The following is a 27242-nucleotide window of genomic DNA, read 5'->3' on the forward strand; positions in this document are numbered from 1 at the left end:
GTCATTACAATCAGGATAGAGACCACTATATTCAAGTATGATCAAATATATTTTCATCGGCTGACGTATCTCTGACGACCAAATCCATGATATTTCTCAACTTTTGTTGGTAGAAGTGGTCATTCTCGGGGCAACCTCGGTGCCATAATGATGCATAAGTCCCTGAAATCATTGTGGGAGCCATCAGTTCATTTCTGGTGGGTGGAAATAGATGATTTATAAATGGATATGATTTATTTTTATTTTTTTCTGCTGTAATTTTTTTGTAAATATTTTCATAGAACGCAAACAAAAAGGTAAGGTCCTCTAAAGCCTTCATTGTAAGCGGCCCTGTTATTGTGATGTGGAAGATATGTGGACTTTCCTCTAGCATCCGGATTTCAGGTCCCTTGGAAAGATGGTTTCAGAGTGTTCAACCAGCGCTCTTTGCAAGGTGAGAGCAGGTGAAATATCCGGGTAACATATGGGAAGCTGGCCATTAACAGCGGGATTTGGGCTTAGTTTTCCTGATTCCTTTGATAATTAATTCCCCATTTGCCACGGGACCCTCAGTGGCTATCTTGTGATCCCACTGTAATATGACCCCCTCTGCAGATATATGGGCAACCCCTACATTGGGAGAGGGTGCAATACCGGATTCTTTTAAGGCTCGCTGATAAGGTGCCCCTAAATCCTATTCATACTTCACCAAGGGCACCATTAATCCTAGAATAATTTGCAATATTTAACTCACACATATAAAAGATAGGAAATTAGGTTATATATTCTTTCATATCAATTGCAAAGATGCAGCCACATATGGAACAAGTTTTCTAGTATGGCTAGTGAAGTACATGTATCCGCAATAGAGAAAATAACTCCAAGTGGCTCAGACACTACGCCACTTGGCATACGTATGGCTAGGATTATCTACACTATAACAAGTTTAAAATATACAGGTTCATAATAAAAAAAACTCTAAAAATTATGTGTCGAAAATGAAGGTGTCTCAGCCCATGGTTACATTGCATCAGAAGCAGAACAGTATTCCATTATTCTTAATAGACCTTCAAGGTGATCTTAGCCTCTCCTTTTCATTGGAATTCCTTGGGAAATTGTACTGTGCTGTCGCACAAACTGGGGGGAGAGCATTGCCGTTGCATGCCTTTCCTTAATGAGTATAACAATCTCAGTGCCTTGAAAATTCAGAGTATTAATGTAGACCGCCAGTCTTTAATTGTTGGCATGCAAACACGTTGGGAAGTCTCATGTTTAATATGATGGACGCAGCCTCACCTGGCACTCTTGGCATCTCAGGCAATGTACCCACTTCTCATATGTTCACTGCAGCTGTGAGTTACAGTTATTCTTTAGACACCTTTGGGGTTCACTCAGCAATGTAGACTCTTTTAAATAAGCAACAAGAAGTTGTTGGGGAACTAGATGTGGTGATTCTCTCTATTTCACACATGATGAATTTTCTTCATGATTAACCTTTCCCATCACTTTGTCTTGTCTGACCCTGACATGTCTCCCCAGTTCCCATTTCCTTACAGAACAAGACCTTTAACCTGCCAAATCAACTTTGTATTTTACCTGCAGTCATTTTGACCATGTAATCCATATAATCCACCCCCAAAAATGAGGACTCTATGGCATATGCCAGTTTCAAGAACAGGGTACAAATGGGCTCTATGATTTAGTCCTTAGATTAATAAGTTCTAACTTTCTTAGTAGAACCAGAGTCACTGGGGCCAGCACATGTTTATGCAATAGAGCACACTGCCTCTGTCTGCACCATGCACATTCAGTTATGTGTAGAGGCTGGCAAGGGAGTAGCCAGAAAATTAAAATATCCCCTCTTTGAACCAATCTCTTATGGCACCAAGCAAGTGAAGCAAGTCACCTCAACCGTCCCCTGAAGAGTTTGCTTGTCTCTTCCATCCAAGCATCTATCCATTCACCTTTTCATCCTTCTATCCACCAGCGGATATCCACCATCTCACCTTTACATTTAAAAAACCATTGAAATTCACTGAAAAAACCACAGGTTTCAGGGACGTTATAGTTAGTTGGACATTAACGTTTTGAATTTACTTTAAATATGCATGTTTTATAAAACACACCGACATTGAGAAAGGCGTGAAGCCGAAACACGTCTGTCTGGTGCTGTGGTCGTGTTGGCAATAACCATTTGACAAAGCAATATCCCCAGCGTGCGCCTCAATTTATGATCAGGAAAAGATCATCGTTTGGAAATACATACATATATATATATATATATATATATATATATATATATATATATATATATATATATATATATATATATATATATATATATATATCCAGAAACAAGTTGCTCCTCCCGGAGTGCTGGGACCCAAGAAAGGTGGCGTACACACCGGCAGAGCGTACCGGCAAGTAATATCCAAATCCAAAATCCACTAACGTACGCTCTCGGGCAAACAGGCAGGACACCAGTGTACAGTCCAAGTTTATTTACACAACGCGTTTCGGCAGGAAGCCTTGATCACGTGTAAAAGTGTACATTACAAACAGTGACTGATAAAGTTTTGCTCGTGTAAAACTTTACACGTGATCAAGGCTTCCTGCCGAAACGCGTTGTGTAAATAAACTTGGACTGTACACTGGTGTCCTGCCTGTTTGCCCGAGAGCGTACGTTAGTAGATTTGGGATTTGGAGATATATATATATGACACTAATAGGAAGGTTTGACAAAAGAAATGTATTGTCAAATCTTAAAGAAGGGATTTATCCTGTTATTCCTTAATCAAAAGAATGAGGACCTACACTTAGTAATGAGTGGATGTGTCTATATTGCTATACAAAGGGTAATCTATTTTATACTGTATTTTATTAAGACATATAGATATGGATTTTATAACAACTTTAATTATTTATTCATGACTGATTTTATGGTTATATTTATATATTTATATAATTATATCAATATATATGTATTTATCTATGTATTTATTTACTTGCATATTCAAAGTTTGCTCACTTCATCAATCATTTATGAAGTAATAATTGGTTAAGTAAAGACTGCTTTTATCATGATGCAACCCAAAAAATGTATTGACACGGCTAGATGTACGTGAATCAGCAGCCTATAGAAAGGGATATTCTACATGCTGCAGATAATCTCTTCAGAATTATATTAATTACTGAATATCTATACTTTTCTGGCCACAACAAAAGTTACTGTTCATAACATAGTAAATTGCAAGAAATATGCAGCACTAGGTCTACCAAATGTATGATCCAATCACGTTGTGTTTTACAAAAATTGAAAAATAGTGGGAGAAAAAGAAAAAAACAGTGCTCAACCCTTTAAAACGAGATACCATTGGTAGTTCAGCGTCATGTGATCAAGTCCCCTTGTAGGGATGAAACGCGTAATGGCTGCCGGTTGTTGATGTGAACCAACATGAAATAAATTAATCGGTAATTTTAGACGATCCAGTGGTCCGTGCTCTTTTTACCGTGTCTGAAGAGAAAAGCGCGGATTTAAGGAGTACTTGGCGATAAAATAAGACAGGTTTGGACCCCTCCTGTCTTCTACATGGACCCCCCTGCTGAAAGGGCTCACCAGCTGTCAAGGAGTCTTCGCTAGGCAACGGGCGATCAAACGAATCCGGAAGGACTACCAGCTACCGAGACCCCCAACGAAGCACGAACAGCGTAAGAGCGCAGGTCAAACACTCGCCAGGGACACAAAGGTAAGCGAAGGTAGCGTCGGAGGACGCGCCCAGCACGGGTCCGGTGTGTCCTTTGGGGGTGGGAGACCAAGCTCTGTGGTATTGAGCTCCGAGTTGGGTGCGGGGTAATTTTGAGCAGGAAGTACTCGGGCTGTTTGACACAACGGTGTCAGAAGATTACTTCAATCAGTTGTGAAACTTCCAGCTACCGTATTATTTACATATACATTTATGTAAAACGTTCAGAGTGGTAATCACCAACAAAAATGCTAGCAGCAGACGCAATCAAAGAGAGAGAGGAAGCGGCGGCCGCTATGTTCAGCGATAAAAACGCACCTGCACAGGACTCCGTTACCCAGAAAACAACATCACTGGGCAAAAATGCAGGGATAAAAGATAAATGCAAGCAATTGGAGAAATTACTAAGGACAGAACAAAAACGATGGTGGGAAGCCAAATCTTTGCAGAGATACATTGATGTGGGGAGGGTTCCCCGTGGCCTAAGAATCCTCATTGCTCCAAGTTATGAAGCGCCAGACCGCGATATGATGCACGAATGGGCGGAGACTAATTTAGAATCCTCACGCAAATTATTATTCATCCCTGTAAAATATGCTGAAAAGGACTGTATCAAACTGGCAGGTGATATTGACATACTAACCAAAGAACTAGACACCATGGAGCAAAAGGAGGAAATAGACAAACTCAAGATTGATATGAAAAAACGTCTAAAAAAAGAGGAAGATGTGATACGTGAACGTAAGACATATAAATTCCACAGAGATCGTTGTGATTACGAGCAGGGAAGAATTTTCACATTTGCCCGCAAATTTGATGCATTAAAAGCTGACAACACAAACAACAAACAAAGGGCGGATAATGGAAACCAATATCCAGATTTGATATCAGCTTCAGGGGAAAGCTCTGCGGTGGAAAGTAAGCCAGAAATGGAAGCACGCAGCAAAACTAAACCAACTATCCCCCGTAGACATTCCCTAACAGATGAAGTTGATTTTTTATGTATGGAGCGCCTCCAATCATTGAGGCCAAGGATACAGCAGAACAGCGGAAATCGAGGAGGAACAAAAAACGCAGAGAGAGAAGAAAAGCCAACAGGAGAAAGAACCTACAACAAAAAACAACAAAAGAGACAACCGAAGAAATACTGGAAAAAGTAGAATATACTACTACAAAAAAATGCAGTGAATCAACTGTAATAAATCTAACGGATATGACTCTCAACAATGCAGAAATACAACTATTGGTTTTAGGACTCTCTTTTTGCCCAGAAAGCTCCTTCAATTTTGCCAAATCTCGAGTTGACATCTACAAAAGTGTCAGGAAGCTAAAACTTAAGAAATTCCATGCGCAATCCAAAAAAACTCCAACAGCAGTCACAACGGCATCAATACAACAAAAGAGGCAGGAAACAGACACTCTTCCGGATTCACAGGAATTAATAGACACTCTTTATCAGTTACAACAGTAGGGTGATCAAACCAGTGAAACTACGACGACAGGCTCACAGTATGGTACAATTGAGCCAGATATAAAATGTCAGACTCCGTTCAAACCACCCTCCACATTCTATCCTCTATCAATAAAAGATTCAATTGACAGTTTTCAGGAGCAAGTGATTGTGGATCTAAAAAATCTTAACAAATTAGCTCATAAATTATCAATGAAGGCTAGAAAAAATACAAATAAGCTTCAATACCACCAACTAATGACAAAAATAAAAAACACCAAAGAAATAGTAGTCCGAAATGCGGACAAAGGCGGAAACGTAGTCTTATTGAAAAGAGAAAACTACTTAAAGGAAGCTATGAATCACCTGGAGGACAAATTATGTTATGGAAAGAGTAATAAAATGACTTGGAATACAGTACATTCAACATATCGAGTCAAACTAATGGCCTGGCGAGGGATGGGCCTATTATCAACGGATGAGTACAAATATTTGTGGACTAAAAATCCTTTGATCCCTATATTGTACTTCATACCAAAAATACATAAGAACAAAACAAATCCACCAGGGAGGCCGATTATATCAGCCATAAACAGCATATTTGAAAAAACTTCCAAATATGTGGACTTCTTCCTACAAGAACATGTCCAGAAACGGGCCTCATATATTAAGGACACAAGTGACTTTTTAATCAAAATCCAAAATCTCCAATGGCGTGATGATTATCTTTTAATTGCTTTAGATGTAACCTCACTATATACATCAATCAAACACATTGATGGACTACGTGCCTTGAAATATTATCTGGCAAGAAGAGGACCCCCCTATGTAGAGCACAACAAAATGATAAGGAACATGGTTGAGCTGTGCCTAACAAATAACGTATTTATGTTTCAGGATGTGTTGTATCAACAACTACGTGGAGTGGCGATGGGTGCCAGCTTCTCTCCCAGCTACGCGTGTTTACACATGGGCTGGTGGGAGGAGCTTGTACTCATGACCAAATACAATGAAACATTTGATAAGAATGTTAAATGTTGGTGGAGATTCATTGATGACCTGTTTTTGGTGTGGAAAGGCACAGAAAGGGAGGCGGGGGAATTCATTAATCTACTCAACATCAATGACTTAAACCTGAAATTCACATAAGTAGCACGAGGGTAGTATTTCTGGACGTTGAGGTGTACATAGAGCGAGGCAAGATGGAAACTAAATTACATAGAAAACCCACGGCAGGAAATTCAATTCTACATTCCAGTAGTGTCCACCCCAACCACCTCATACAAAGCATTCCATATGGTGAGCTACTGCGGATCAAACGTATCTGCAGCAATGGCGAAACCCTTAAGATAGCTCATCAGGAATGCATTGACAGATTCAAGAAACGAGGTTACAGTAACAAATGTTTACAAAAGCCTTAATCAAATGTAATCAGGTTGATAGAGGAATGTTGATAGACCAAATACCTAAACATGTCACCTCTGACGAAGCCTCAAACAATTTTAGATTCATTTTTGAATATAACCGGTTGGAGGGAGCAGTAAGAAAAATCATTAACAAAAATTGGTACCTCATCAAACAGGATCCCATAATAGGAAAAATGGTACCCAAACGCCCAGCTATTACATATAGAAGAGGTGTATCAATGAAGGATGTGTTGGTAGACAATGACCCATGTGGCATGCCAACCAAGGGATCTTGGCTGGCACAAAGACAGGGATTCTTTAAATGCAAGGCGTGCAAAGCCTGCCAACACGGAATCTCTACCACCAATTACTCTACACCCTTTGGGGGACCTAATAATGAGATCACCAAAGTTCTAAACTGCAAGACGGATCATGTGGTATATGTGTTGGAGTGCCCATGCAAATTAAGGTACATTGGCAGTACCATCTTACCTGGTCACAAGCGAGTGCTCCAACACATACGTGCCATCAAGAACCATGATCAGGCATACCCAGTGGCACGTCATTTTCATGAGAAACATGAGGGTAACCCTAAATATCTTAGTTACTTCCTCATTGACTCAGTCCCTAAAAATAAAAGAGGTGGGGACAGGGAAAAATCCCTTAGAATATTAGAAATGTACTACATTTTAAACCTGGATAGTAAACACCCCAATGGACTGAATAGCTTGGAGGAGCTCCATGCTAGTCTATAATGACTAATAAATATGCAACTGGGTTAAATCTAAATTTCTCTCTACCGAGAACCTAATTTTGTCACACCAACTAAAGTTACAAGAGGTTAAACATTTACTCTATATGAAAATATTATAGCATCGATGTAAACTGCGGCCAATAGAATTATAACATAAAGGCTATAGCCAAAAAATTCTTTTACACACTCTCTCTCTTATTTAACCATCATTTTAAATTGAACACGATTTGCACATATATACATATAGATATGTATATACTTTTCGTTTGTGGGTTTTAGGTGTTTACACTAATACACTTTTTTTTCATATAAACTTTACTGAATCAATTAATCTAAGCGGGCCAAGATTGAAGATATTTTAGAGATTATTTAAGGTTGAATTAACAATATAACAGCAACTGATCTAATAAGGAATGGGCAAATAATGAACATAATAAAACATGAATAACAAAGGAACCCAAGAGACACTAATAGGAAGGTTTGACAAAAGAAATTTATTGTCAAATCTTAAAGAAGGGATTTATCCTGTTATTCCTTAATCAAAAGAATGAGGACCTACACTTAGTAATGAGTGGATGTGTCTATATTGCTATACAAAGGGTAATCTATTTTATACTGTATTTTATTAAGACATATAGATATGGTTTTTTTAACAACTTTAATTATTTATTCATGACTGATTTTATGGTTATATTTATATATTTATATCAATATTTATATGTCCATGTATTTATGTAAATATGTGTATTTAAATATTTATGTATGTATTTATCTATTTATGTATTTATTTACTTGCATATTCAAAGTTTGCCCATTTCATCAATCATTTATGAAGTAATAATTGGTTAAGTAAAGACTGCTTTTAGCATGATGCAACCCAAAAAATGTATTGACACAGCTAGATGTACGTGAATCAGCAGCCTATAGAAAGGGATATTCTACATGCTGCATATAATCTCTTCAGAATGATATTAATTACTGAATATCTATACTTTTTTGGCCACAACAAAAGTTACTGTTCATAACATAGTAAATTGCAAAAAATATGCAGCACTATGTCTACCAAATGTATGATCCAATCACGTTGTGTTTTACAAAAATGGAAAAATAGTGGGAGAAAAAGAAAAAAACAGTGCTCAACCCTTTAAAACAAGATACCATTGGTAGTTCAGCGTCATGTGATCAAGTCCCCTTGTAGGGATGAAACGCGTAATGGCTGCCGGTTGTTGATGTGAACCAACATGAAATAAATTAATCGGTAATTTTAGACGATCCAGTGGTCCGTGCTCTTTTTACCGTGTCTGAAGAGAAAAGCGCGGATTTAAGGAGTGCTTGGCGATATATAAATATATATATATTCACTGAAAAAACCATAGGTTTCAGGGGCGTTATAGTTAGCTGGACTTTTCAGTCGTACAAAACCATTGAAATTCCCCCGTTATAGTTAGTTCAGCTAACTATAACTCGCGCGCCCGCAATGCACTGCTGATGACGTCACATATTACATGACTCATGACATGGTCAGTGACATCACTCATGACATCACTGATGACATCTCAAATGACATCACTGATGACATCATCCAGTGAATGTGTGTTTTTCTGAAAATTACATATGTTTTTTATATGTATATCTCAAGGTCGATGGAAGAATAAATGGGTATATAAGTGTCTAAATAGATGATTTGTTTTTGAAAAATTGATTGTATAACTGACTGATTAAGTGTATCTTAGGGAATACATGGCTTAGTGAGTAATGTTTAAATATGTAAATATCTGTATCAGTCTCTCACTTTGTGTATAAGTGGCTTCATGAGTTGGTAAGTAGCTACATGAGTGTCTATATAGGTTATTAGTTGGTTTTTTGAGTATCAGTATGAGTGTCTGAGTGTCTGTATGGTTCGGTGGGGGGTATTACGTAGTGCATAGGTGCATGAATGAGTGACCCACTGTTTGTATGTGTTGAAGACTGTATGGCTGGATGAGTGTGTGCATGGGTGTGTTAGTGAGTGAATGACTGTCTCAATAGTGTCTTTATGAGTAACTACATATGTTTTAAATTAGTATATGTGACTATTGGTGTATATAAGTGAGTATATGTGAGAGATTGAAAGAGTTCCTGTATGAATAAGTATGTGTTTCTATAAGTGATTGTTTAAAAGACTAAGTATGTGTAAGTTTCTGTAGAAGTAAGTGTGGTGGCGTGTGTATAACTGTATATGCAAGTAAATGGATGTTTGATTCTTTATTAGCATGAGTGACTATGTGTGTGAGTAACTCTATGGATGAGTGGTGTTGTGTAACAGGATGTATAGGTGTATGAGTACATATGATGAGTGAGTACATGTATGAGTGACTGTATAGGACTGTTGGTGAATGCGTGGATGTGTATGTGGATCTTAGAATTACTGAATAGGTTGTTGTAACTGATATTTGTATGTCCATTGTTTTGAAACTTTTAGTTTCTATTTTTGAATGTGTGTATCAAAGGTTATATTAGGGGGAGAGGAGGTCTGCCACGCTATCACAAGGATGATTTCATCAATGATGTCATTTGAGATGTCATCAGTGATGTCATGAGTGATGTCACTGACCATGTCATGAGTGATGTAATATGTGACGTCATCAGCAGTGCATTGCGGGCGTGCGAGTTATAGTTAGCTGAACTAACTATAACGGGGGAATTTCAATGGTTTTGTATGAGTGAAAAGTCCAGCTAACTATAACGCCCCTGAAACCTATGGTTTTTTCAGTGAATTTCACAGGTTTTTTAAATGCTAATTTCTAACTATGCCTACAGAGATAGAACAAATGAAGAAAGACGAAAAAACGCACAGAAAGAAAAAAAAGAAATGCAGAAAGAAGCAACAGAAGTCCTCAAAGACGAAGAAAAGTGCAGGAAGAAGGATAACGTGCAGAAAGAACAAACAGAAGAGCAGAAAGAAGCCTTGTTGCAAAATCATCCTGTACCCTCAACTTTTTCAGACGGATACTGGTGGTAACTGAGTCTGACTAACCAGTCCTAGAGCCAGTGCTATGTTAAAAGACACTCAGAATACAGTGAAAACGCCTCATACACTATGGAACACTATGCGTTGGGGTCCCCCTGTGATCAGCATGACCTCCTCTGTAAGCCCCTAGTATCTAATAGGGCAGGGCATTAAAACTACCTCTCAAAACGCGCCACAGGACGTGTTTGCACACGTCACCTCAGGCCCCGTCCCCTCACATCCTCACTGTGTAAACACGCCCTGAGGCCATTTTAAGTTGGAAGATTAAGTCCCCTTGAATCCTGAGGGTCCCTAGGGTCCAACTAGACCACTAGGTACCTCCAGTTTGCGCCACAGAGCTGCGTTGCAGAGAGATGTAAAAAGGGGCACGGCCTAGACCACCACTCTGCAACGCAGCGCAGTGGCGCTTACTGGAAGCACCTGGTGGGCTAGTTGGCCCCCAGGGTCCCTCAGGATTGAAGGGGAATTATTTCCCCAACTTAAAACGCGCCACAGGGCTTGTTTGCACACGTTAACTCAGGCCCCGTACCCTCCCTTCACCACTGTGTAAATACGCCCTGTGGCCGTTTTTAGTTGGGAGATTAAGTTCATTTGAATCCTGAGGGTCCCTAGCGTCCAACTAGCCCACTAGGTACCTCCAGTAAGCTCCACAGAGCTGCGTTGCAGAGAGGTGTAAAAAGTGGCACGGCCTGGACCACCTCTCTGCAACACAGCTCAGTGGCGCTTACTGGAAGCACCTGGTGGGCTAGTGAGCCCCCAGGGGCCCTCAGGATTGAAGGGGAATTATTTCCGCAACTTAAAACGCGCCATAGGGCGTGTTTGCACACGTCACCTCAGGCCCTGTCCCCTCCCTTCCCCACTGTGTAAACACGCCCCGTGGCCGTTTTTTAAGTTGGGAGATTAAGTCCCCTTGAATCCTGAGGATCCCTAGGGGCAAAATAGCCCACTAGGTACGTCCAGTAAGCGCCATTGCAGAGAGGTGTAAAAAGGGGCACGGCCTGCAACACCTCTCTGCAATGCAGAGCAGTGGCGCTTACTGGAAGCACCTGGTGGGCTAGTCGGCCCGCAGGGTCCCTCAGGATTGAAAGGGAATTATTTCCCCAACTTAAAACGCGCCACAGGGCGTGTTTGCACACGTCACCTCAGGCCCAGTCCCCTCCCTTCACCACTGTGTAAACGTGCCCTGTGGCCGTTCTAAGTTGAGAGATTAAGTCCCCTTGAATCCTAAGGGTCCCTAGGGTCAAACTAGCCCACTAGGTACCTCCAGTAAGCTCCACAGAGCTAAGTTGCATAGAGGTGTAAAAAGGGGTGTGGCCTCAGAACACCTGTCTGCAACGCAGCTCCCTGGCGCATACTGGAGATACCTGTTGGGCTAGTTGGCCCTCAGGGACCCTTCAGTATTGAAGGGGAATTAATTCCCCAACTTACAACTGGCCAGGGGGCGCGTTTGCAGAGTGCTGCAAGGAGGGGACATGGCCTCTGGCGCGATGCCGGTCTTTTATTTTATTTTATTTTTTAAGAAGGAGGGCTGTGTGGCCCCTCTTCTTTTTCTAATTTACTGGCCCTGGGGACCCCATCCCCCAGGGCCTACACCCTAATTTTTTTTGTCGAAAAAAATACATTTGGCCCTCCCAAGGCCTTAATCGGCCCCGGGGATCCCAACCCTCGGGTCATGGCCTTTTTTTGTTTTTTAATTCTTTAGGAGGGGGCTGCGTTGCCCCCCTCCTCAGGCCACTTATGGCCCCGGGGACCCCATCCCCCGGGGCCGGCCTTTGTTTTTTATTATTTTTACAAAATATATATTTAGAGAAACACCTAGGACATGCTGGACAAACCATATGTACCTATCACCATGACGATTTGCGTGATATTCATTAAAAGGCGACTATGCATAGAATGAATCCACATGGAATGTATTTACACCGCTAGTGAAGCTCTGACGTGTCTGACGCCCTACCGTGCCTAATCCCGGCGTCCCCCCCGGTGGGTACTCTCCAAGTAGACACCCTTGTCATTTATTTATACAAACATGGGTAGCTATTGACAGGCACATTTAATATACACGCACGCCAAGCCATTCAAAGGGGACTCGACAAAAATTCGACCAAACTATGCAAGAAAACCCCCTCACGGTTAATAAAACACACATACACCGCCGGATGTGTAATACTTTTTATTTTACTCTCTGGAAAGGAGACAAACCTCACTTGAGAGTCACAGCGTGCTCCTAGCTGAGCCCAATGCTGTGTTACACCCACCAGTGCCCGCCGAGTGCCTCACACCTCTGTGTTGTATTCCACCAGCTAGTGCGTATGCTATGACACTCTCTAGCCCATGTGCACTGTAACACCATCCCGTGAATATGTCATGCCACACTTGCCTTCGCACGGGTTATATTGCCCCATCTAACGTGCCTTCCTCGATGCCTATGTTATAATGCACAGCGCTATGCCATACATATTAAAATCTCGGATCCATATCTTTGTCACAGTGCATATGCAACGTTACACTCCCCAGCACATATTTTATATTACAACTTTAGAGACTAGTTAGGTTACACAACACTGCCCTGTGCATATTACACTCCAAGGCGCATATCGCATAGCACGCGCTAGTGCCTGTGCTATCTCGCGCTCTCCAATAAATCTGTCATTGCGCACAATGTATTGCATATTATATTTCACGCCCGGTTCATCTTATATCACACTTTTTGGTGCATAGCTTATACCATATACCATATCTAATTTTCATTTTCAATCGTGCTCTCATGACTATGTTCTATATAACACTGCATCCACCTACCCTTTTCACGGGCATTACATTTGGCGATGGGGGGTGGGGGGTCAGGGGGTGTTTCTGCCAAGTGAGCCCGGAGTCACAGTCACAAACGTCCACTTCATCCTGAATAAAAGTGAGATTATGCTGCATACTTGTAGTTCGCACAGACACACATTTTAAAAACAATTAAGTTCCTAATACCCATCTTCTCTGAACAGTTAGCTTGCTGCCCCATCCACCTCCTCCCTATCCTCTGTTGACTGAATCCATGGACTAGCCTCCTCCCTCCTGCCATGCATGGTTTGATGTGCTGCCACTGCCATCCATTTAGCATGATGTAACAGTCCACTCCTCCTGCCCTCCATTGCCCAATTCTATGGCCCATCATTGACCTCCTGCTTAGCCTCTGTGCTTAGATTGCTGCCCCTATTCTCCTTCCCACTGCCCTCCGATGTCTTTGTGCATGCCCCTGCTCCATCCTTTTTGCTCACCATGTTCCATGGACCTGCCACTCCTATCTACTCTGAGTGTTCTGTTGAGCTGCCACTCCCCTCCCACCTGCCTAGCATTGTCAGATGACTGTAACCTGACCCTGCCTGTCCACATGCCATGCCCCTATCCCCTTCCTCCTGTCTTCCATGGTCCATTTTACTGCCACATCCTTCTGCCCTCCCTGGTCTGTTGTGCTGCAACTGCTCCTCCTGCCTGCCCCGCGTGGTCTGTTGTGAGGCCCTTTCCCTGAACTCTCTTGTCTGTGCCCAGGTCATGACCCTCCCTAATATCCTCCATGGTCCTTTGTGCATGCCCCTGCACCCTCCTTCTTGCCCATCATAGCCATTGTGCTGCCACTAACCCTCCCGCTTGCCATGCATGGTCTTCTGTGCTACCATGGCCCCTCCCACCTTCCCTGTGTGGTCAGCTAGCTGCCCCTGACCCCCTCCCACCTTCCCTCCATGGTCTGTGTGTATGCCATCATAGTCTCACTGTTGCTCTCCATGGTGTGTCTTGTTTCTAGTGCCCATCCTGCCTGACCTCCATGGTCATCTTGCTGCTCTTGCCCTGCCCCCTTGCCCCCAGCCCTCTGTTTCCATGTGCAGACCCCTATTTCCTCCCTCCTGGCTTGTCTGTTCCATTATAATGCCCCTGATCCGTCCCTCCTGCCCTTTATGGTCTGTTATGCTGCAGCTTTCTCTCCTGTCTGTCCATTATGGTCAGCTAGCTACCATTGCCTCTTTCCCCTCTGTTCTCTGTTGTCCATGTACATGGTCCTGTCCCCTCCTATTGCTTTCTATGGATTGTTGTGTTGCACTCCCGTCCTGCATGCGCTGTGTGGTGTATTGTGCTGCTGCAAACCCTGATGCCTGCCCTGTAGAGTCAGTTTGGTGCACCTCTCCATATCCCTCCTGTCCTCTGTTATCCCAGTCCATGTCCCTACCCCAATTCCTCCTGCCTACCATGATTCAATGTACCATACTTGCGAACATTTTGAACATGGTAAGAGGGAGATTTTGAAAAAAAAACTGGGGTATTGATTTTCCCCTTTGAGTTACATTGAAAAAGAGGAGATTGTAGACAGGAGACAGATCAAATAAAGCCCATTTGAGCTTAAAAACATTGGACGTTTCCTGGCTGAAACGGGTCTGTTGGCATGTATGGTTGTACTACCACTGCCTCTTCCTTCTGCCCACAATGGACTATTATATTGCCACAGCCTCTCTTGCCAGTCCTGTATTGTTGGTTTGTTGCCCCTGCCCCCATTTCCACTGCCCTCCATAGTCTGTTGTGCTGCCACTTCCCTTCCTGCCTGCCCAGTGTGGTCAAATTGTTGCATCTGCACTCTCCTACCTGCCTTCAATTTTCAGAGTCCGTGCCCCTGGCCTCTGCCTCTCAACATTATCCCAATGAACAACTAGATTGCTAACATTCTATATTTATTATAAAAGTGTGGAACGCCTGACGTCATCTTGATGTAATCAAAACTGTAATACCTAGAGTATATCCTTTAGAAATTACATATATGAGAGGGTCTTATTTGCATCAAAATTATGGTTAGTGCTCTAAAAAACTAAAATGAGGACATATTTTCTGAGTTTTCAAATAGCGACAAAGAACTTTTAAATTATTTGTAATCTTTATGTTTTTTTATCCAGTTGACCACTTGATTAAATGTTGCACCTAGGGGAGAGGATGTGGTGTTACTTCCAGAGCTGCAGACTTTGCAACTGGGGAACCAGGTTGGAGTTTCTGCTTCAGCTCAACATTCTGTGATTCTGGTCAAATCACTTAATCTCCCCATGGCTACAACCAAAATGAATTTGATCTTGTGTGATGTAACCAATGCTCATGTAAAGCACTCCAATACCTGACTAGTCTGCACTATATAAAACTGCAAACACACAAAAAATATGTGTTTTGCACACTTCTGTCATTGGGCTATACTTGGGCTACATCTGGGTGATATTTGGGCTACATTTGGGCTCTTTTGTCTCTGGTGGCCATCTTGGAGATTTATTTGTTATGAAGTTTCCTAATTTCCTCATTTACTGCAGTCTCCTCAGTGGGAATACTTTCAGTTTTTTATTTTGGTTCCATCAAGAAGGCATTCAGATGTGTCACACATTTGCCATAAATTCTGAATGTTAGCACTCTAGTTGCTCATTAGATCACTGTAGTAAAACTACTGCTCACCAGGGAAGTCTGCTGCTGGTATTCAAAGTGCATGTTTCAGTCTGCATGTCAGAATTTTTTTATGAAATAGAAGAGGATTTGAGAAGTCAAAATGTGCCCTAATTTTTCTTTCTGCAGAACTAATCATAATTTCTATGGCAAAATGAACCCCCTCATGTTGTTCCTATGTAAATTAAATGTTTTAAGTGTTACCACTTTATTCCAATCAAGATGGCTTCAGGTGTGCCATACTTTTGTCATAAGTAAGACTGTTAGCGCTCCAGTTGTTCGTTAGAACACTCTGGGATATTCTGTCATTGGGCTATACTTGGGCTACATCTGGGTGATATTTGGGCTACATTTGGGCTCTTTTGTCTCTGGTGGCCATCTTGGGAGATTTATTTGTTATGAAGTTTCCTAATTTCCTCATTTACTGCAGTCTCCTCAGTAGGAAATACTTTCAGTTTTTTACTTTGGTTCCATCAAGAAGGCATTCAGATGTGTCACACATTTGCCATAAATTCTGAATGTTAGCACTTTAGTTGCTCATTAGATCACTGAAGTAAAGCTACTGCTCACCGGGGAAGTCTGCTGCTGGTATTCAAAGTGCGTGTTTCAGTCTGCATGTCAGAGAAATAGAAGAGGATTTGAGAAGTCAAAATGTGCCCTAATTTTTCTTTCTGCAGCACTAATCATAATTTCTATGGCAAAATGAACCCCCTCATTTTGTTCCTTTGTAAATTAAATGTTTTAAGTGTTACCACTTTATTCCAGTCAAGATGGCTTCAGGTGTGCCATACTTTTGTCATAAGTAAGACTGTTAGCGCTCTAGTTGTTCGTTAGAACACTCTGGGACATTCTGGCATTGGGCTATACTTGGGCCACATCTGGGTGATATTTGGGCTACATTTGGGCTCTTTTGTCTCTGGTGGCCATTTTGGGAGACTTATTTGTTATGATGTTTCCTAATTTCCTCATTTACTACAGTCTCCTCAGTAGGAAATACTTTGTTTTTTACTTTGATTCCATCAAGAAGGCATTCAGATATGTCACACATTTGCCATAAATTCAGAATGTTAGCACTCTAGTTGCTTATTAGATCACTGTAGTAAAGCTACTGCTCACCAGGGAAGTCTGCTGCTGGTATTGAAAGTGCATGTTTCAGTCTGCATGTGAGAATTTTTTAATGAAATAGAAGAGGACTTGAGAAGTCACTCAAAATGTGCCCTAATTTTTCTTTCTGCAGCACTGATCATACTTTCTATGGCAAAATGAACCCCCTCATTTTGTTCCTTTTTAAATGAAATGTTTTAAGAGTTACCACTTTATTCCAACCAAGATGGCTTCAGGTGTGCCATACGTTTGTCATAAGTAGGACTGTTAGCGCTCTAGTTGTTCTTTAGAACACTCTGGGAAGCTGCAGTAGAACACAAAGGAATCAACTGACAGTCTCTGCCCTTGTTTGATGTACATGTTTTGCTGAGAATGTCACACTTCATTCTCACATGACTGAGAAAGATAATGTGAATTTACAGAAAATATGCTCTCAGTTTAGCTTATAGATCACCTTCCAAACCTCTGTGGGAAAAGCATGAGAAAATAGTTTTCTCTCAAACATGATTCATGATATCACAGCAGAAGGCTTTTTCACATGGTAAAATCACCTTAGAACACACCACAATTCCTAAAATGAGTATGGTACCATCAACAAATGATTTATAATGTAACTAAAGTCTTAAAACCTTCTATTAACTGCAATGCTTTTTAATGAGGTGCTATCATGTATATTGGTCCCAAGATGGCTGCCAACACTTCTTGGATGAAGTGCTGACAGCCATTCAGATCTCACGATGAGATGTGTGATTAGGCTCCGCCCAGATATATATGTGATTTTACTTTTGATTTTCTCAGGAACTACTGAACGGATTTACACCATTCAAGCAAAAGGCACGAGTCTGAACTGAGGACTACCTCTTTGCCAAATTTGGTGTAATTCCGTTCAGCACTTCGGGCTATACCTTCGACTAAAGGTCCTATGGGAAAATGCATGGGGAAAACACATTTTGGGACCCCCCTTTTTTCCCAGCCCCCGCTTGACGAATCACCCGAGACTTTCAGGATAGGAGCTGAGCGGAGCGCCCCATTAGTTGTGAAAATGTCACGAAGATAAGTCAACCGGCGCCAAAGTTATTCAAAATAGAATTTTCAGATTTCCTATGGGAACTCGGTCCTAACTATAACTATCTACTGGCGACCGCCAGTAGATAATATGTCCCTAAGATATGTTGGCTGAATGGAATTACACCAAATGTTGCAAAACACAAAAAACTTACTCAGAACACATGCATTGACCCATTTATGAGAAATTTGAGTTTAAAGAGGTGCTTGGGATGGTTATGAAGATGCTAATAAGTTATGGAAATGTGGACTGTTGGTGTCCAGATATACTCTGATTGACTACCTTGAGGGGGTCTAGTCTATCCTTATGGGTTGGTTACAACCTGAGCATTATGTTGTGTTAGCCGTTACAGCCATTACAGGACTCAGGGACATGGTACCTCATCCTGAAAGTGAACTAAAAAGAGCATATATGAGGGGCCAGGGTGAGCACTTCCTGACCAGAACCTGCATATGCAAAGGGACCCCCAACTTGATTGTCTGGCTACAACATGGACAGCATGTTGTGGCATACATTACATGACTCTGAGACATTGTACCCATTGATACACAATGTAGTAAAAGGCTATTTTTAAGGCTCACAATAGGAGCACATATAAAGGTTGATAACATATTTTAGTCTCAATTAAAAATATTTGTTTAAAGGTACAATACTAACTTTAGAAATTGTATTATGCTCAAAGGTAATTTTACAGTGTGAAAAATGATAAAGTCCTGCTGGGATTTGATCAACCATGTTTGAGAGAAAACTGTTCACTTATATGATTTTCTCATGGAGGTCATACAAGGTGCTCCAGAAGCTAAAATGAGAGCAAAGTTTCTCCAAATTGTCATTATCTTCCTCAATAATGCTAGAATAAAGTCTCACATTCTGAGTAAAACATACTTCCAACAGCAGTATCAGTCTGTCAATTGATTCCACAGTGTTTTAATGAACAACTGGAGCGCTAGCATTCTATATTTATGTGTATAATGGGGCACGCATGAAGCGATCATGGTGGAATCACAACTATATATCCAAAACATTTTCTTTAGAAATTAACAAAATGAAGGGGTTCTTTTTGTCATAGAAATCATGGTTATTGCTCTAGAAAGCTACAATCAGGACACATTGTCTATGAATAATGCAGTGCAGGGGCGGCAAGCCAACCCTCCTGGATAGGTGAGAGAAGATATGGGAACACAGCAGAACATGGAGGGCAGGAGGAATCAGAGAGGATCACAGACTCTTACAATGGAGGGCTGGAGGAAGGTGGCAGGGGCAGTAAGTTGACCACGCATGGCAGGGGCAGTGGTAGTAGCAGCACAAAAGGCCATTAAGGGTGGGAGGGAGGGAGCCGGCACACACACACACAGACAACAGAGGGTAGGGAGAGGGAGGTAGGGGGCAACAAGCTAACCACACAGGGCATGCAGGATAGGTATACCAACAAACTATGGAGGGCAGGAGGGAGGGGATAGGGGCACGGATTCGGACAGTGGAGGGTAGATGAGAGAGGTGCAGTGGCAGAGGCAACAAAGGACAGATGAGAGTGGCAGTGGGAGCAAGGCACATTGGAGAGTGAGTTACAGCATAGCAGACCATAGAGATCAAGAGTGTTATGTTGCTTAGGGGTATACCTTACATTTACAGGTTTAAATCCCCTAACACTTAAACACAAGCACTTAGTTCATTGTGCTATTTATGAGGAAATCACATCTAGTTTACTGCAGAAATGCACTCTGCCCTGTCTCACGAGAGAGAAGTGCTTTCTGGAAAACACAATAGTCCCTTTGTTGTCAAGGACACAGTGGTGATTGGGAAACCCACCTTTTGTGCTAAGAATATCGCATTCAGGCATCTGTACTAATAATGAAACAATGTATGTTTGAAAAACATTTATTGCTGTAATGCGCCACTTAGTACATGCAATCTGACCACAAGACATATAATGCATATTGCTATTACCAAGTTTACTATGAATGTAAATACGACAAATGTTTCTACCATGTTTCTCAGAAAAATGTTCCCTAAATCCTACACCCTAGTTTTAGCACTGCTCTGACAGCATATAGGAAACTAATAAAGAATTTTGTATTTCTCACATTGCATACCGGAACACAGTGTACCTCTGTGCTTATCAGACTTCAGATGACACAGTAGAAAGACGGAGTGTCTTTGGTTTCCCAGTGAAAACATGCACTCTGTTTGCTGACCTCAGGTACACTTAGCTTCTCTGTGGGTCCAGTTTCAGACAGAAAGGTACAGCAACCAGCAATCTGGAATCTTACCTCTTCTGGACTTCTTCTGGGGTGAACACCTTTCTAATCCAACACAAATAGTCAAGTCTCAGTGTTTATATAACAAACTGACTGCTGCTTAATCTAGCTGATTATAAGTGAAGAGCAAGACAAATATGCAGTGAAAAAACTCCAGCTTGAGCCAGTGCTCATAATGTGTCACACATACCATCATCTCTATCTTAGTGTATGTACCAAGCAACCCTGAGAAGCAGATATTCAGGGCATTTTAGCCAGACTCATGTATCTTATTCTGCTAATAAACAAGATGTTGTGCAAACTGAATGTGCCTGCGTGCCGTGAAGAGTGCAACCAGCTTGTCTGAGGACCATGTAATACAGAAGGGAGGGGCACAGGCTCAGACAATAGAGGGAAGGGGAAAGGGGGAAAGGGAGCAGGGGCATCAAGTTAACCAGAAAGGGCAAGAAGGAGGGAGAGTGGCAGTATTACGAACCACGCGGAGAAGGAGGTAAGGGGCAGGGACATGGATTAGAACAATGGAGGTTAGGAGGCATGGGCAGCAAGCTAACCATAGAGGGCAAGCTGGAGGGCAGTGGCTTCATGGCAGGCCATTCATGGCAGGAGGGAAGTGATAGCTGCTCAGATTTGGACAACAAAAGGAGGGAGGGAAGAGGGGAGGGAGCAGCCATAGTGACAGCAAGGTAACCATGTGGGGCAAGTGGGAGGGGCAGTCACAGCACAATGAACCGTGTAGAGCAGGAAGAGGGGGTAGGAGCATGGATTCAGACATCAGAGGGCAGGGGAGAGGCAGCAAGCTAATCACAAAGGGCAGGTGGGAGGGTAGGAGCATCAGAAAAGACCATGGTAGGCTGGAGGGAAGGTATAGGGGCACACACATGGACAGTGGATGGTCATATGAAAATAACCTGCCATTCTATTTCTGCACTGAACTGTTACAACTACCTCCCTGACCTCCATTTACCATCTCTACCTCTACCCCCACTTCCCCAGTTACTACTGTTTTATATAGAGGTTATATGTTTTTCAATTTACCATCGTGGGATTTGAAAATATAATGCTATTGTGCCAGCTGAATATCCTGTGCAGTTTGTGGAATGTTCACATACTACCGTTTGTTTTGCATAGATATTTGATCTCAGGATTCCCTGTACAGGGATTCTTCTGTCACACCACAATATTTGTATGTTGTAAAGAACCTGTAATAAAAACACATTTTAAAAGTGAACTGTGGGCGGTGAGGGGAGCGGCTCAGGTGGAACAAAGTGACCAAACAGGGCAGTTGGAGGGGCATTGGCAGCAGAACTGACCATGCATGGCAGGCAGGAGGGATAGTGGCTGCACACTGGACCACGGAGGACAAGAGGGTGGGTGGGTGCATGTACAGCAGACCATGGAGGCAGGAGGGAGGGCTCAAACAAAAGAGGGCTACTGAGGGCAGACAGGAGGGGCACAGGCTTCAAAACCGACCATGAAGGGCAAGAGAGAGAGACAGGGGCATCCACATGGATAGCAGAGGGCAAGGGGGAAGTGAGCAGGGGCAGCAAGCTGACCATGCAGGGCAGGAAAGTGAGGTAGTGACAGCACAACAGACCACGCTGAGCAGGAGGGAGGGGGCAGGGGCACAGACTAGGACAATGGAGGGCAATTCAGAAGTGAGCAGGGACAGCTAGCTAATCATGGAGGGCAAGCGAGAGGGGCAGTGGCACATGGACCATACAGGGCAAGTGGGAGGAAATGAACATTGATTAGGAAAATTGAGGGAAGAGGCAGGGTGGCAAAAGCAGGCAGCAGCAAGTTAACCATACAGGGCAAGTGAAAGGCATATGGCATCACAATGAACCACACAGGGAGGGGGGAGGGTTAGGGCTACACACTCAGATATCGAAAGGGGCCAGGGAATAAATGTCTAGTGTTAGGGACAGTTACAGGGCTGTACAGAGGGGGAAGGGACATAGAAAAGCAGAGGTCAGGGGGATGGGGCAAAACACGGGCAGTAGCCTAACCATGGATGGCAAGGGGGAATGGGGCAATGATACAACCCGCAAGTGAATCACAAAAAGCAGGTAGGAGGGGCACTTGCAGTACAACATACCATTCAAGGCATGAGGGTGGGCAAGGGCATGTACTCTGACAACAGAGGGCAGGGGGATGAGAACAGTGACAAGGACAGCAAAGTAACCACAGAGGGTAAGCCGGAGGAGCAGAGACAGCACAACAGGCCACACAGGGCAGGAAGGATGGGGCAGGAGAACAGACTCTAACAATGGAGCAAAGGGAAAGAGGATGAAAGGTCCAGGATAGCAATCTAGCCATGAAGGACAAGATGGGGAGGCAGTGGCAACAGAACAGACTACACAGGGGAGGAGGGTGGGGCAGGGTCATGAACTCAAACAACACGGGGGAGGGGCAGAAAGTTAACCACTGAGGGCAAGCAGAATGGGCAGTGGCAACACAAAAGACTACGCAGAGCTGGATGGAGGGGCAGGGCACAGACTCAGACAATGAAGGGCAGGGGCAGCAAGCTAACCACAGAGGAAAGGCATAGATATGAAGGGGCAGCAGAAAAGTCCATAAAGTGAAGAGGGAGGGCCAGAAAGGAAGCATACAGAACACAGATGCCAGGAAGTAGAGGGAAGAATCAGAGGCAAAAAGCCACCCATAAAGGGCAAGCCAGCATGAGCAGATGCAGCAGGCTCTCCACAGAGGGGGGGCGGAAAGGGGTGGTAGCATGCAGAATGGTGAAGTGAGGGTATACAGAACGGGGTGGGGGAACAATCTGACCATGATGAACAAGACAGCAAAGGCAGGGTTCACCTTAGAATACACAAGTCCATTCTAATAACGAGTATGGTACCACCGACAAATGATTTATATTGCGACTAAATCTGTTTTGCCCTTATGTGCTTCTTTTTAAAACCCTCTATATCAGGTGTTCTCCTCAATGCATATCAAAGAAAACCATGTCACAGAATCCAGAAATGGATTTCCATATTTGGGATTCCTCATCATGCCACTTGGGGCAAGGTGTTCTCACCCTCGCCCTTTATATATTTTTACATATTTTTTACGATCCATTAATTTTCAGGACACCAGCTCCATATCCCTGAGTTCTGTAATGGCTGCCACAACGTATTGTTTAGGTTTTGACCGACTAATCAGGATTAACTAGTTCCCCTTAAAGTGACTAATCAGAGTAAATTAGAACTTATCCCACCCAGATATCTCTTTTTTTAATCTTCATTTCTCAAAACAAGCGGAACAGATTTACTTCAAATTAAAAAACGCATGCTTTCTGGGTAAAGGTCTAGCTTTTTGCCAAATTGGTGTAACTCTGCTCATCTGCTCAACCATTTTTTATGTATTGTCTATAATTCTCGATGAAACTTCCACGGGTAAATTGTGCTTTTGGAACTCCCCCCCCCCCACACCCCCCATTTTTCTCGGCCCCCCTCTTTACGTATCACCCCAAAACTTTCCCTGTAGAAGCTGAGATGGATGAACTAAAAAACACTTCCTGATGTTGTTCAATCCTTTGCTACCATGTGCCATACTCAGCTAACATAGTGAAAATGTGTCCTAATTGACTCTGATTACTATTTGTGGATGGATTTTGGAGAAATATTTATATTATTAATAACTCCACCACTGACTTGAACCTTTTGAACTTCTAAGAACTATCCTAAGCCTGGGCATTGTTTCTGGGGACTACATGGTCATCTCACACTACCTTCCTCGTAATATAACATGCACTATCATGGTGATGGTAGACATGTGGTGGCATGCCTTTTTCTTTGGGTTTTTCGCAAATGTTATTTATTTTAAATATACAACAATTTGATTGATAAATATAGTGAATTAGATGGCATGGCCGAGGTAGCCAAGATATCAGCCGCTTTAAGAGAACACTCCGCGACCTCCTCCGCAATCCACCAGCATCCTGTCACCTATCTCCCCTTGAAGTATGCCAAATCTCCTACCAAAGAGGGCTAACATAGGACTATATGACAGAAGATTACCCGTCCTGTGGCGATCCTGGAGTCAGCGGTGGAGAGATGGAGGTGGCCTAGTTTTCCGGCTGGCAACAACGCTGCAGGTCTTGCTGGTTGACCTCCCCTGGAAGATGCAGTCATGGGCTGCACTGTGCTGAAGTGGAGGCAGTGGCGGGAAGCGGTCCAAGCATGTTAGTTGACCCTCTGTACGGGACCGCATGAGGACTGGCAGAGGGGGAGCTCACCTGATTTGTGGCGGGACCCCGTGACCGGCAGTGGGTTCCTGTGCTACCTCCTCCCTGCCCCTGGAGGTAGATGGTTCAGATGTTGTGGGCCTCCTCCCCTTTCTTGGACTCTGGCATCACAGGAGCTGGTCAACGATGCCTGAGGGCCCTCCCCTAACTTACATCCGCTAGAAGTCGAGCACAAGGGGGTGCTTTTGAGGGACACCCTCAGCATTTGAGACACTGGAGGTGCCACAAACCCTATGGGATAAGGACATGTGCAGGTACGACCCAGGCACAACAGAGAGACCTCAGTGGCCGTGGGAGGTGGCATCACAGTGGGTGTGAGAAAGTGCTTAGCTGCTCATGCTGCCCCTGAGGCAAGAGGGACAGGAACCACTGATGCCCTATCTCTGGTTGGGACTGTCTTTGTGGTGGCAATTCTCCCCTCCCCTCTGCTGATAGACTGTCCTCGGACTTGCACAAGGACAAGGCGGCAACAGGGCCAATGCAGATTTCAACAGAGACTCATCTGCCTCTGGCCCTCACTAGGGTCTTATGGTGGCCTTTGGGGAATGTCAGACGGAGGAGTACTACTCCCCATGCTAACATGGGCAAAGACAAAGTTTTGCAGCTGCAAGCTCAGTCCAAGATATTCAAGTATACCACTGCACCCTCGGATCCCACATGGGGACCACTGAACATCCCTCAGCCCAGGGGCGACCAGACTCTACTGAGGTTGCCTAAATCCTATAAGTGATCCAGACCTCTTGAGAGGCAGTCGAAACAAAAATCTGAAAAGTTGGGGCAGGCGTTGCCCTCCTCCATCAAGATCTCTCGAATGTAGTTGAGGTTAAATGAGGTGGAAGAGAGGGTCTCTACCTTGGAAGATATGATGGCGGGCTTCAAAGCAAAACTGACCAATCTGCTGTCCACCACCCACACACTGGAGATCAGAGCAAAAGGTGCTGAAATTTTCTCCCAGCATAACAATCTGCACTTTCTGGGATTCCTTGAGGAGGTTGAGACCCCTAATCCAGAAATCTTTGTATAGAACTGGATTATGTCTTTCATTCTGGAAGGTGCCCTGCTGCAGTGGTTCATGGTGAGGCGTGTACACCAGTCTATCCCAATGCCCCCCTACAGTAGCACTACCACACTCCATAATTGCCAAAATGATAAGCTACAGAGATTGAGATGGCATCCTGCGTGCTGCATGTAACCATGAAACGATATACTTTCAATCAACCAGCATTATGGTGTTTCCTGTCTACACCAGGTTAGTCCAGAAACACACAAATCCCTTCACGCTGTTAAGGTGAAACTTTAATAATCGTCGCTACAGTACATGCTAATTTTCCCAGCCAAGCTAAAACTGGTCTACTATTCCAAATCTCATTTCTTTGACACCCAGAGGAGGACTTGGAGTAGGTTTAGACAAAAAGGCAAACAGTGCTGCCACAATCCCCCATGCCCCCCCGGCTTGACTTTTACTGGCAGTTCAGTGCTACCCAAGCCACGACAGAGCCCGAAATCCCAGCAAGGGCACAGACAATGAAGATGCTCCCCAGACTCTTCATACACCAACTGGAGCTGACCCAAAGAGATGGAAATCCGTGACCAGTCCCTCCTGAAAGCCCCCATCTGACTGAGGAGAAAGTCACCCGGTAGCCTCTGGGAGGACTCTGCATAGAGAACAATTCCATCGCAGGAGATAATCTGTGAACCTGGCTCCTGGGATGGAGCCACAAACTGTTGCGGCATGCCAGCCACCAATGGTATTGGTAAACTCTCCAGCAGAAGCACATTGTGGGGGGATTGCACAAGATTCTTCATAGGAGGAGGACCACCTCAAATGCCCAGTAGTGTACTGTGAAGTGTACTGTAAAGTTGTAGTTTTGGTTGGGTGGGTAAGAGTGACAGATGCTTCTGGGACTGAAGTGTGGGGTGGGGAGCTGGGGGGACTGCACAGTGTAAAGTTTTTATCTGTTCTGGTTTCTTGCACACACCAGATACCACCTCACCTCCACATTATCCAACTACCGGTGAAAGCCCTGCCAACCAACCAACTGATAGACCGTAGGTCTAACTTCCAAGGCATGTCTTGGAATGTTAACGGCCTCCTTGACCCCATCAAAAGTACAGTGGTCCATGCCCGATTTACTACTTATGCAAGAAACCCACCTTTTGGACTCTAACTGCTCCTTTCTATGGAGGCTTGGATATCACTGAGTCTTTCATGCTGAGTTTACTAGGGGATACAGAGGGGTGCCCATTCTTCTCCACAAGGTATTTCCGATGGTGGAAACATGCCTTCAGATTCTCGTGTGGGCTCTATGTGGGAATAAAGGAAACATTAGAGGGCAACCCCTAGAACATCCTAAGCATTTACCTACCACCCCAGTTGCACACACAAACTCTGGAGGCACTAACCAATGTGGTAGTAGGCCTATCATCCGGGGTTATGATCCTAAGGGAGGGGATTTTAAAGCCACCCTAAACCCAATAGAGGATGTATCAGGTCCCCCCACGAGGCACCTAGTGGAGACAGCTAAGGTGCTGGGGTCGTGGATGGCCTCGTTGGGCCTCTGTGAGATGTGAAGGGCTTGGCACCTGAAAGCGACGAGGTGCGCCCACACCGCAGCCTCTGCAAAAACTCTTTCATGCATAGACCTACTTCTTCCAGCCACCAATGTGCTCTGTATGAAAGCAGAAGGCATTCTCCCCAGGGGGATATCTGATCACTACCCGATTACCTTCCAGATGGGAACCACCAGGCACGTGACAAGGTCAAACTGGTGC

The 27242-nt window shown here is 43.6% G+C and overlaps 1 protein-coding gene across 3 annotated transcripts in view; it reads left to right on the forward strand.

Annotated features, from left to right (window-relative positions):
* RGS17 (regulator of G protein signaling 17) overlaps positions 1-27242 on the forward strand; it is a 428374-nt gene that overhangs the window by 390152 nt on the left and 10980 nt on the right. The window lies entirely within an intron of this gene.

Source organism: Triturus cristatus, chromosome 6 (assembly GCF_964204655.1).
Source record: "Triturus cristatus chromosome 6, aTriCri1.1, whole genome shotgun sequence".
Classification (NCBI taxonomy): Eukaryota; Metazoa; Chordata; class Amphibia; order Caudata; family Salamandridae; genus Triturus; species Triturus cristatus.